The sequence below is a fragment of the Alosa pseudoharengus genome, unplaced genomic scaffold (assembly GCF_046254945.1).
Source record: "Alosa pseudoharengus isolate Yale_2024_CS ecotype anadromous, Long Island Sound unplaced genomic scaffold, YU_APseudo_1.1 YU_APseudo_1.1_scf_2, whole genome shotgun sequence".
Classification (NCBI taxonomy): Eukaryota; Metazoa; Chordata; class Actinopteri; order Clupeiformes; family Clupeidae; genus Alosa; species Alosa pseudoharengus.
In genome coordinates, this window is record NW_027468663.1 from 56,679,922 (window position 1) to 56,692,421 (window position 12,500).

Below are 12,500 nucleotides of genomic sequence, written 5' to 3' on the forward strand. Positions count from 1 at the left end.
GATCATCTGCCCAAAATGTGGGCTTGTTGCTGAGTTTCTTCATTGAGATAAGATTTTTTAAAATATTGTCTATAAATCCATTGAATTTGTACTGGATCTGCAGTACCACTTTGCACCACATGTGCACATGTGTAATACAATGGAAGTCACACACACACACACACACACAAAGCTTCCCTATCTCTCTCTCTCTCTCTCACACACACACACACACACAAAGCTTCCCTCTCTCTCTCTCTCTCTCACACACACACACACACAAAGCTTCCCTCTCTCTCTCTCACACACACACACACAAACAAAGCTTCCCTCTCTCTCTCTCTCTCACACACACACAAAGCTTCCCTCTCTCTCTCTCTCTCTCACACACACACACACAAAGCTTCCCTCTCTCTCTCTCACACACACACACACAAAGCTTCCCTCTCTCTCACACACACACACAAAGCTTCCCTCTCTCTCTCACACACACACACACACACAAAGCTTCCCTCTCTCTCTCTCTCTCACTCACACACACACACACACACAAAGCTTCCCTCTCTCTCTCTCTCTCTCTCACACACACACACACAAAGCTTCCCTCTCTCTCTCTCTCACACACACACACACACACACACACACACAAAGCTTCCCCCTCTAAATTCAATTCAATTCAAGGTTGCTTTATTAGCATGACTAGTAAGTACAGTGTAAGTACAGTGTTGCCAAAGCACAATTAAAACAGCATAACAATTAGAACATTGACAGCATTACAGGAAACAGTAACATGAAAAAAAGTGTGTATACCTCTCTCTTTTTCCACACACACACACACACACACACACACACACACACACACACACACACACACACACACACACACACACACACACACACACACACACACACAGCATACACATTATAACACATTGGATTAAGTACAGACATTATGTCGGGCATTGTGGCAAAGTGTCCGACTCACTGTCCCTCATGTCGTGGCAAGCTGTAATGTATTTTGCAGCCAGCGGAGCAGTCAATCCTTCTCCTAGCAGGTGGGCCAATTTATCACAGTCTTTAAGGGAGCTAAAATTTGGAATTTTATTTGAGAATTGTAAAGAATATCTTTTTCTAATCTGTTCAAACTTTGGACAGTGTAGGAGAAAGTGCATCTCTGTTTCAACCTCACCAGTCGTACAGTGACCACAGAGCCGCTGCTCTTTGGGAAGCCATGCTTTCCCTCTCTCTCTCTCTCTCTCTCTCACTCTCTCACACACACACACACACAAAGCTTCCCTCTCTCTTCTATATTTAAATTAACCAGGAATGGGAAGGGAGTGATAGAGAGAGCAAGAGAGAGAGAGAGAGGAGACGGCAGAGAGGAAGAGAGGAGACGGCAGAGGGACAGAGAGAGAGAGACAGAGAAATTCAGAAAGAATGAGAGAGATAGAGAGAAAGACAGAGAGAGAAAGAGAAAGCAGGTAGACCATGAGATAGATCACACATCACACATGCTGTGTTGTTACAGTGCATGAAAATGCACTGTACTGTTCTTCCAAGGCAACATCAACAACAACTTCTTATTATTATTCCGCTTACCACTTTTTCCGTACGCAATTTCTCTTGAACAGTTTAACTTAGAAACTTCGTTCAAACTTTGTAACGTAGGTCTTCAAACGGACCAAGCTGCTATGTCTTTTCAACTTTGAAACTTTTATACTTTTTAAACTATTAAAGAAAAACTTTTTAAAAATCCCCATAGACTTAACCCAGTACACTACGGGTGACCCGTATTCGGGCAAATACAGTGCCCCCCACCTCCCCCCAACAACCCCCATGCATTTCTTTGCACCTTATCATGAACTACCATAGTCATGCTATATACCATTTTAAAGCTGAGAAACTCAAGAATCGATATATGTAAAGCTTTCCATGAATTAACATATATTTCGTGTGTAAAATATAAGTTTATCCCGATATATAACATATCAGAATACCCCCCTCCACCACCCCCCAAAGTTGCTGCGTTCATATTTTGTCACTTGTCTGTATGGCCGTACCAATAAGTTAGCCCAGCATGCTTGGTCTTGAAATTTTCGTAAGAATCCATAGATGTAAAATATCTACATTGTTATATTGCCAATATATTGAGTAGTTGTACACGCCAGTACAAACAAAACAGATACATACGAAAAGAAGCGAAGTAAACACTTATTTTTCGCGGAAATCCAGATATTTCGGTTTTACTTCCATTATTGTCGCTGGATTCACGGTACTCCGCGTGTTCACGAGGCTCTTCTGATTCCATCGATACCCATTACATGTCTGTAGGACCAATGAGAGTCGAGATAGATGCCATCAAAGCCAATGAGTCACGTAAGCGATGAATCTGACAACCAGTCTTTGAATGGTCATAGCGCTGCGTCTGAGTGAGCCAATGAGATGGGACCTAGATGTCCGTGTAGCCAATGAGGAGAGCTTTCTTTAGACATGTGACACATCATCCCATTCTACTTCCCTGTCGGCTAAACTCAAGGCGCATAGCCCATGCGTAACCAGATTCCGAAGCAGTGGTTTGGAAGTTTGTTACTAAACAAGCAAGAGACATGTTTTTGAAGGTTTTTGTTCGTAAAACATGCCAAAGAGACAAAAAAAAGACGAAACATGTCGAAGAACCCGAGGACATTGAAGATCTGGAGGACATCGATGAAGGAGAAGAAAGCATTTTCTCGGAATGCGACTCCGAGGAGGAGCAGAACTTTTTAGCTGGGAAGGACCCCGATTTTGAGCTGTGAGTAGACTACTTATATCCATATACAGTTACAGATACAGTTTAGTTTGCTTTTGTAATGTTTAGTGCATAGTTTTTCATTTAGCTTTGTTTCATAGTGTGAACAGTGTGAACAGTGTTCTGGTACCTGGGGGGGAGGGGAGTTAGGTGAGAATGCAGTGTGTGTTTGTGTGTGTGTGTGTGTGTGTGTGTGTGTGTGTGTGTGTGTGTAAAAGAGAGAGCAGGGGGAGGTGTGACCTGAGTACACACATTTATATCATTTGTATAAGTTGTTGGGAAGGGTTTTCATATACTTTAGTGGGTCTGAGCCTAACTTCCATCTGTACAATTGTTTCAGTGACAGCGATGAAGACTGGGCCCCGCCAAGCAAAAAAACAAGAGCTGAGGATCGATCCTGTGTCTGAGGAAGAGGAGCCGGTGGCCGAGACTATTTCAGTTGTTCATAACACGTTCCATTTTGTTGACCGTGGTTGCCAACACAAATACATTTCTATTGCATTGAATGTGAATCATTTGATGTTTCGTTTGCCAGGGTATTGCTATTTTTTACCTTTGTTTCATTTTATAATACAAATGTTCACTGCATTACCTTGTTTGTCCTTTTTTCATGGAAATCTCAAAGGCGTAGGAGCAAAAGTAAGAGTTTCAGGTCAGATAATGCTTCTCTGGACTCATGGCACAGCCACTGCAAAGCACTCCAGGTACAAGCAACATGACACAGAGAGTGTAACCTTTCATTTGACACCAAGATCATGGTTCTACATAAAGGGGTTCTTGTATAGGAAGCATTTTAGTTTTGGGTAACCAAAGGTCCTTTTGGAGTCTCCAAATGGACACTTAGCAAAACGCATGTGTATGCCCACACAAATATGGGTCCCACACAGTCATACATCATCCTATAAGGATCTACTTTGACATACAGATTCACAAGACCTGGTAGTGGGCCTCAGTGGTGTTTTCAAGAGAAAATAAGTGACCAAGAGGGCAGAATGTGGTCATTTCTAGAGATGTACATAACCGCCTATAAAAAAAACTATCATTCTACCCTTTGCCACTCTCTGATAGTTCATCACACAGTCAATCTATTGGTACCAAAAAATTCTACAAGGCCTTAGCTTTCCAAAGAGGTCAGGCACTTGATTGTAAGTCAAAGTATGTGGCAACAGGGCCATTTTAAGTAGGCGGTGTGCAATTTCGAGGAAAAACTCAAAATAGGGGTGGAAATGTATAAGGTTAACATTGCCGATTATGACATCATAATACGGCCATTAAGCAATTAGAATTCCTATGGCAGGTGTTCAGGCCACCTCCAGCCTCAGGCTTTAAAGATGAACTGAACTGAAAGAATCAACATTGATAATGTGTTGATTATGACAATTAAAAATAAATGACACTAAAAAAAAATCAATACGTAGCCTTTTTTAAGCAACACCAAAATTGCGTTTGTTAGTATTAGAACGCTGCCAGTTTCAATGACGTCACTGGCATGGTAGGACCTGAGAAGTTCTATAGGCAACAGCTGCAGCATATTATGTATACACGAAAATTTGTAATTTTAATGGCATGGGTTACAAATGTGAGCCTGTGAGGGACAGGCCTGTAGTGTCTTGACTACCACTAGATGGGTTTCAGGCTCCAGCTCAACCTTCAGTAGGATCATTTGGGTGAAAATGACTGTGTGGGCGCTGCCGGAGCATGGACACTGCTCCGGAATATATCTGTTGCAAAGCAGTGGCGAAACGTAGGGAAAATGTTCAAGGAAGCCAAAGTGACGGGAAAAATATGTTTATTTATGTATGTGTTTATTTCGGGGGGTATACATTTTGTGCAATGTACAACATAGATACATTTTGTGCGGCACAACATAGGCTACTGTAGACCACCTAGCCTACAGGTCATGTAGAAAACTGGACGAGGGGCGATTGAGACAGCAACACGCACGCTGTCTCTGTCTCCTTCCATCCCTCACACACACACACATTGCCTACTGTACATCCTCCACACAACTGCATACTCACTCACCACCACTACATTAGGCCTATGCGAAGGCTACGGTGCTAAGCTATATAACACGCATTGTCACGTCAATGTAGGCTAACGCAGTATACATGGATTTCTATGGAACGTCACGAAAACATGCGTGCGCAACCAAGAGGCAGAAAGCATCATAGAACAGCATAGAGCAATGCAAAAGAGCAAAAGAATAAAATGAGTTTTTGTGCTGAAAACTGCACCAATTCGAAATCACGATGGTTAGAGAATGTTAAATATGTTCAATATCCCTAACGGAATGCATGTCTTCGCCAAAAATGACAAAATACGATGTTATATTAATAATCCAAATGAACGTCAAACTTTGAAATATAGTCTGAAATGAGATGTTATTATCATTGAGACAACAGGGGTATACAAAAAAATCCGATTATAGCTTACAGCAGCCGACTATTTAGGTTAAGTTTATAACGTTGTGGACGGCCACCAAGCGTCTTCTGCCTCACGGCTGCGCGCGCATCTAGTTTTGTTGGTAAACGGGAAACCCGTGTATGGACTACTGGCACTCGTAACAGCAACTCACACGGGCTCTCTCTCTCCCTCCCTTGAAACTGTTAAAAACTTCGTTACCCCAAGTTGACCCCAGATACACGGAGGATACACTGGACCTCATCTGAGGCTATTTCGAGATATTATTCCAAAGGGGACAGATAGGCTACTGCACTTAAAACTTTAAACGACTGAACGAACCTTCCCAGACTTTGTAATTGCGACCAGTGACTGCATTGGGTGAAGGAAGCCGAAGTTGAAACTTAGGCTCCATGGCACATAGACTGTGGGCTCGCCCTTCTATGAATTGAAAAAGACTACAAGCTGCTCCACCGAGTTTGCGATAAAGTAAGCAAGAAAAGGATTTTTTAAGTCAGGATATGGCAAGTCAATGGCATTTATTCGTCCAAAGTTACAGACCAGTTTCCATAGTGCACATCTTATCAATAGTTTGAATGTCGTGTGTGTTTCTGCTCATTGACAAAATAGCGTTCAGTATGATTCATGCCAAATTAATTTCCCCAGTTAAAGTGTTCGCCTTTGTTTCACTAGTTTGGTTTCATTTTGTATGAGATTTTGTGATGTAGGCTAGCCTATGATAAATGGCTTATGGCCAATATGTAACTCAGCTAGGCCTAATGTTAGTTTCCTCAGCCATGTCAGCTAGCCTCAGACTCATTATCTGCTATGGCTGCTAGTGCTAGTGCAGAGTAGCTTACCATGCCAGTGACGTAGCCGATTGTTGAAATCCAACATGGCAGCACCCGTGTAACAACAACACCACTTTCAACGTACAATTTTATCCCTTTTAATAAATTCAGCCATTTTAATCATTGTACCAATGAGAAGAAATAAAATACATCTGTTATATCACCTTTACTTCAAATTCCAGTTCAGTTCATCTTTAAGCATACAATCTGGGTCAATTAAGACTACACATCCTATTCAACTGTTTCCTCTGCCCAAAACTGTTTCAAAATAAAAGTCCTCACTACAATAATCCACTGTTAAACGATGTAACCCATTAAACTACTGAACTTTCTACATTCAACTTTTAAACGGTCTACATTTAAACTATCATTAAACTATCTATCTATTAAACTAGCTGTCTATCAACAACTTTTAAACTATCTACATTCAACTTTTAAACTATATACATTCACTAGCTGTCTATCAACAACTTTTAACTTGTCATCAACTATGTCAACACTTTTCATCAACTATGACTCCTACCCACTGTAGCTAGTTAGCATGTTAGCATTTTTAGCAAAACTGCTAAAATGATTAGCTAGGTTAGCTAAGTCACATGGTTAGCATAGTTAACATGTTAACATTGTTAACATAGTTAGCATAACTGCTAAAAATGATTAGCTAGGTTAGCTAAGTCACATGGTTAACATAGTTAGCATGCTAGTTAGCATAGTTAGCATAACAACTAAAAATGATTAGCTAGGTTAGCTAAGTCACATGGTTAGCATAGTTAGCATGCTAGTTAGCATAGTTAGCATAACTACTAGTTAAAAATCTTAGCATAACCTCTAGCAAACATTAGAGCCATTCCAACTTTCAGTTATCGTCAAATATCTACCTATACACAGCCATTAAACTATTTGGATATCAACATTCATTAAACTTCCAGTCTGTCAACAACTTTTAAACTATTTACCTTCAACTTTTAAACGGTCTACTTTTAAACTATCATTAAACTATCTATTAAACTAGCTGTCTATCAACAACTTTTAAACTATCTACTGTCTATCAACAACTTTTAAACTATCTACATTCAGCTTTTAAACAGTCTACTTTTAAACTATCAACTTTTATTAAGCTATGCAACCGCCATGTCTATCCTAGCATCACCGTAGTAACCATCTCTGTATTATCTGTTTTAACTATACATGATATTTTACATCACAACTTTAGCATTTTCATGCACTGGTAATTCCTTGGAATTGCATTTCTAGTTATTGTTTGTTGTTGTTATTGTATGTGTTGATGTTTTCTAAATTCCTACACCGTATATTCTTTGGCAACACTGTTTTCAATGCCCGTGTCAAGAAAGCTCAGAACTGAATTCATAGACTGAGATGAAGATAGAGAGAATAACAGATAAACAATCAAGAGAGAGAGAGAGACAAGAAGAGGGGAAGAATGAGAGAAGTGAAAGAAAGATGCTGGGGGGAAGAGAGAGAGAGAGAGCGAGATTGGCAAAGAGAGACGATGACAGTGGCTGGAGAAGGAAGTTTGTGTGATCAGTTTAGAGAGGCAGAGAGAGTGTGTCTAAAAAAGTGTATAAGAGAGTGTGTGTAAGAGTGTGTGTGAGAGTGTGTGTAAGAGTGTGTGTGTAAGAGTGTGTGAGTGTGTGTAAGAGTGTGTATAAGAGAGTGTGTGTAAGAGTGTGTGTAAGAGAGTGTGTGTAAGAGTGTGTGTAAGAGTGTGTGTAAGAGTGTGTGTAAGAGTGTGTGTAAGTGTGTGTGTAAGAGTGTGTGTAAGAGTGTGTGTGTAAGAGAGTGTGTGTGAGTGTGTGTGTGTGTGTGTGTGGTGTGTGTGTGTGTGTGGTGTGTGTGTGTGTGTGTGTGTGTGTGTGTGTGTGTGTGTGTGTGTGTGTGAGTGTGTGTGTGTGTGTGTGAGTGTGTGTGTGTGTGGTGTGTGTGTGAGAGAGAGTTACAGCAGTGCCTCGCTCACACAGAAAATCTCTCTCGCCTTTAGTCAGTGCAGCACAGTGCCCTACAGAACAGCCCTACGGAACACTGCTACGGAACAGCACTACAGATCCGATCCACAGAACAGAGCTACAGAACAGCCCTACGGAACACTGCTACGGAACAGCGCTACAGATCCGATCCACAGAACAGAGCTATAGAACAGAGCTACAGAACAGAACTGTAGAACAGAGCTACAGAACAGAACTGTAGAACAGAGCTACAGAACAGCGCTACACAGCCCCAGAGCACCGCTGAACTCTACGTGGCACCCAGGCCCTGCAAACAAACCTCCAGCTCCAGCTCCAGCTCCACCCACCTCTCCGCCTGTGAGCCTGTGGGCTTGTGGGTGTAGCTGAGTTTCCAGCATTCTGACACAACTCCACCCTCCACCCTTTCCCTCTCCCCTATACCACACCACACCACCTTCACCCAAACCTCCACCCTCCCCCTCCCCTCACACCACACCACCTTCACTAGGGTTGGGTATCGTTTGGGTTTTATCCGATACCGGTGCTAAATCGATACTTTTAAAACGGTACAAATCCTGAGTCCGGTGCCGAAACGGTGCCTGAACCGGTACTTTGTTTTTACAATAAAATGGTCTAAAGCATGAATTGCTTTTTTTTATTGATAAGACAAATTTGAACATGAAATTGAACTGTTATATTCAATTTACTATCAATATCTCATTGCTCTTACGCATAATACATTTAAATGTTAAAACAGCTTGCCATGGATGCACACACAAGTAAGCTCTGCTTTCAAGTTTACCCAGTGTAGGCAGTTTGCCATTAGGTATGTTAAAACTGCTTGCCATAGAACTGCCAGTCATCGACAACGGCATTTGCAAGCAAGCTATTCTAACAGGGACTACTTTCCAGTTAATTCAGTGTGTTCCCAAATGCTTCAAGAAATGTCTTCCCCCACAACACGCAGTAGTTTTGAACATGTTAGGCTACATGTCGGTGTTGAAGTGTTTAGATTCCCAGCAGTAGTAGGCATTTTAACAGCAACTATGGCTATGCACTAACACCAGTCAGCTGAGTTTAATTAGCGATAACTTACAGAGATGGTTCCGTAGCCTCTTTCACAGCTCAGTGACATCAGGTATGTAACCTACATATTTACGTTTTTGCCAGCTAACTTTTAACATGATCTTCATATTCATTGTGATGCTATATGTGCCTCATGCACATGAAAGATTAATAACATGCCATTATGCTGTTTAGAACACACTGTAAAATAAAGTTTTCACCTACAACTTTGCTGATAACATTTCAAATAAATGCCAGTTAGTGCATTAGCGAAGATATTGTGTAAAGAAGGCTATATTGTTGATGTTGTTTCATAGCCTTTTGCTTGTGTGTAGTTAGGCCCACTGCCAGATTTTGACAGGAGCTTGTGATATCGCTTTAAAGCTACCTGGGCTCCCGCAAGCTGGCAAACACTGTCCTCTCTCTCGCCTATGTGGTGCACCCCTCTGGTTTATACATCCAGTGTTTACGTTAGCTAACTGTATCTGGATGTGTTGCTATCAGAGCAAGACGTTAGAGATGGCGCATGGCATGCAGTGATGCCTCGTATAAAAAAAAAAACGCGATTTAAGCACCGAAATGAGGCACCGAAATCAACGTTATTATTCGATGCAGTTACTACCGTTTGCGTCGGCACCGGTGCCATATTAGAACCGTGTTTCGGTGCCCAACCCTAACCTTCACCCAAACCTCCACCCTCTCCCCTACACCACACCACCTTCACCCAAACCTCCACCCTCTCCCCTACACATCACCTTCACCCAAACCTCCACCCTCTCCCCTACACCACACCACCCAAACCTCCACCCTCTCCCCTACACCACATCACCTTCACCCAAACCTCCACCCTCTCCCCTACACCACATCACCTTCACCCAAACCTCCACCCTCTCCCCTACACCACACCACACCACCTTCACCCAAATCTCCACCCTCTCCCCTACACCACACCACATCACCTTCACCCAAATCTCCACCCTCTCCCCTACACCACACCACACCACCTTCACCCAAATCTCCACCCTCTCCCCTACACCACACCACACCACCTTCACCCAAATCTCCACCCTTCCCCTCTCCCCTACACCACACATCACCTTCAGCTTCACTAAAAAAAAGCCTTTTCTTCAACGACACAATGTTTCACCCTGCCAAAGACAGAGAGGGAGAGAGGGAGGAAAGGTGGAAGAGATAGAGAGAGGGAGAGAGAAAGGAAGGAGCGATAGAGAGAGGGAGGGAGGAAGGAAGGAAACAAGGGAGAGATAGAGAGAGGGAGGAAGGAAGGAGAAAGAGGGAGAGGGAGAGAGGAAGGAAGGAGCGATAGAGAGAGGGAGAGATAGAGAGAGGGAGAGATGGAGAAAGGAAGGAGAGATAGAGAGGGAGAGTGATAGAGAGAGGGAGAGGGAGGAAGGAAGGAGCGATGGAGAGAGGGACAGGGAGAAAGGGAGGAAGGAAGGAGAGATAGAGAGAGATAGAGAGAGGGAGGAAGGAAGGAAGGAGAGATAGAGAGAGGGAGAGATAGAGAGAGGGAGGGAGGAAGGAAGGAAGGAGAGATAGAGATAGAGAGGGAAAAAGGGAGGGAGGAAGGAAGGAAGGAGAAATAGAGAGAGGTACACACAGCTTTGTCACACTCCGTCACGTGATGAAAGGTCCTGGCTGGATCGGATGATCCTGATTTCTTGGAGTGTAATAAAGGTGTGAATTTCCAACAACACAACATGCTCCAAGGACTCAGAAGTAGATCGAAATACAATCCTCTTAGTGTTCCTGCCTGGTGAGAAAGTTCAAAGGCAAAAGAGCAGTATTTCACCAGCCTTACACTTGTACTGTTGGACCCCAGGAGGAATAGCTGGGACTTAAGCCCCAGCTAATGTGGACACTAGAAACAATAAACAATAAACAAATAACAATTAGGCACAAACTGTCAAAAAGTGTGTGTGTGTCCCAGCACCTGCTTTGTGTCATGACTAAGAACTGAGGCGCAGGATGTGGAACGCCATGGGACACCAAACATGACAACCTCTACCCACAATGCATCACTTCGCTGACCTGGCTGTGTGTTTGACTGGATGATCAGAGACAAACAGAGAGAGAAAGAGAGAGATAATGATAGGTAGAGGGAGAGAGAGAATGAGAGAGAGGAGAGAGAGAATGAGAGAGAGGAGAGTCCATCATCTCCTCTGTAGCTGTGAGGCTCAGAGCGTTTCAGAAGTGCACAAGTGTAAGCAGGCAGGTATGTCTCTCAGAGATGAGCTCGGCACAATTACAAAGACGAGGCCTTTCAGTCTCTTCAGCCACACACACACACCACACACATACACACACACACACACACACACACACACACACACACACACACGTGCACGCACACACACACACACACACACACACACACACACAAACTACATACACACACACAACCACATATGCACACACTGTACACTATTAATGTATCTGGTACACTAATAAGCGTTGACTCTTTTTTATTAGATCAACTTTGAGACAGACTATATGAGGGGCTGTAAAAATGCTTAGTCTTTGGGTTTGCATTGTGGACCAACCCCAACTGGAGTCCTAGACTCATAAAACATGCTTACTAAAAAGAGCAGTTATTTGGCTAGGTTTGGACAACATACACTACAAGACAACAGTTACACTTATACACTACATAAAAACATGTGTAGGAACACACACACACACACACACATACGTTGAGTGCATGGCCAGAGGTCTGTTTGTGAGACACATGATTCCCTTGTTCTAAAAATAGCCACACCACATCACACAGGCCATGCAGCAGATAACGCCCTATTTATACGGGACCATCGGAGAACACATCAACCAAAAACACACACACACAACCTCAACCTCCTGGTCCCCCGAGACCACGCCAACACGAGCGTCTGAGCTCACAGGGTGTGAAGAAAAAACAACACGCGCGCTGACACAAAATATTCCATTATTAGCCTGCCCCTCTTTCCAGAGTTATTTTCTGAGACGCTTTCAAACAGGCCCTTATTTTGGGACATGCTGTGTCCAAAATAGGCTCGGAGCCTCAGATCTTCGGGTTCCAGGTGGCCACTCTGGGTTTGGGCCTGGCGCGGCCGTGGTCAGGGGCGTCCTGCATTTATCCTGTTAGCACAACAAACACGCCACGCCGCGGCACAGCACAGCACAGCACAGCACAGCTCGCAACCGCCACTCTTCTTACAGCGGAGTCAACAGAGCGGCCACTCAGTGTGTCCCCAACATGGACCTCTCACACACCGTCACCAAGGAGACCTCTCACACACCGTCACCAAGGAGACCTCTCACACACCGTCACCAAGGAGACCTCTCACACACCGTCACCAAGGAGACCTCTCACACACCTTCACCAAGGAGACCTCTCACACACAGTCACCAAGGAGACCTCTCACACACCTTCACCAAGGAGCTCTGGACAGTAGA

General features: G+C 43.4%; 1 protein-coding gene and 1 long non-coding RNA gene across 2 annotated transcripts in view; one reads left to right on the forward strand and one right to left on the reverse strand.

Annotated features, from left to right (window-relative positions):
- The window catches only part of LOC143134887 (protein Smaug homolog 1-like), a gene marked incomplete at its 3' end in the record, with an annotated part of 56,095 nt that overhangs the window by 16,312 nt on the left and 27,283 nt on the right, over positions 1 to 12,500 (reverse strand).
- On the forward strand, positions 2,491 to 3,355 carry LOC143135433 (uncharacterized). The gene is made up of 2 exons (XR_012988951.1): positions 2,491 to 2,770; positions 3,108 to 3,355. It is a non-coding gene; the product is annotated as an uncharacterized LOC143135433 (long non-coding RNA).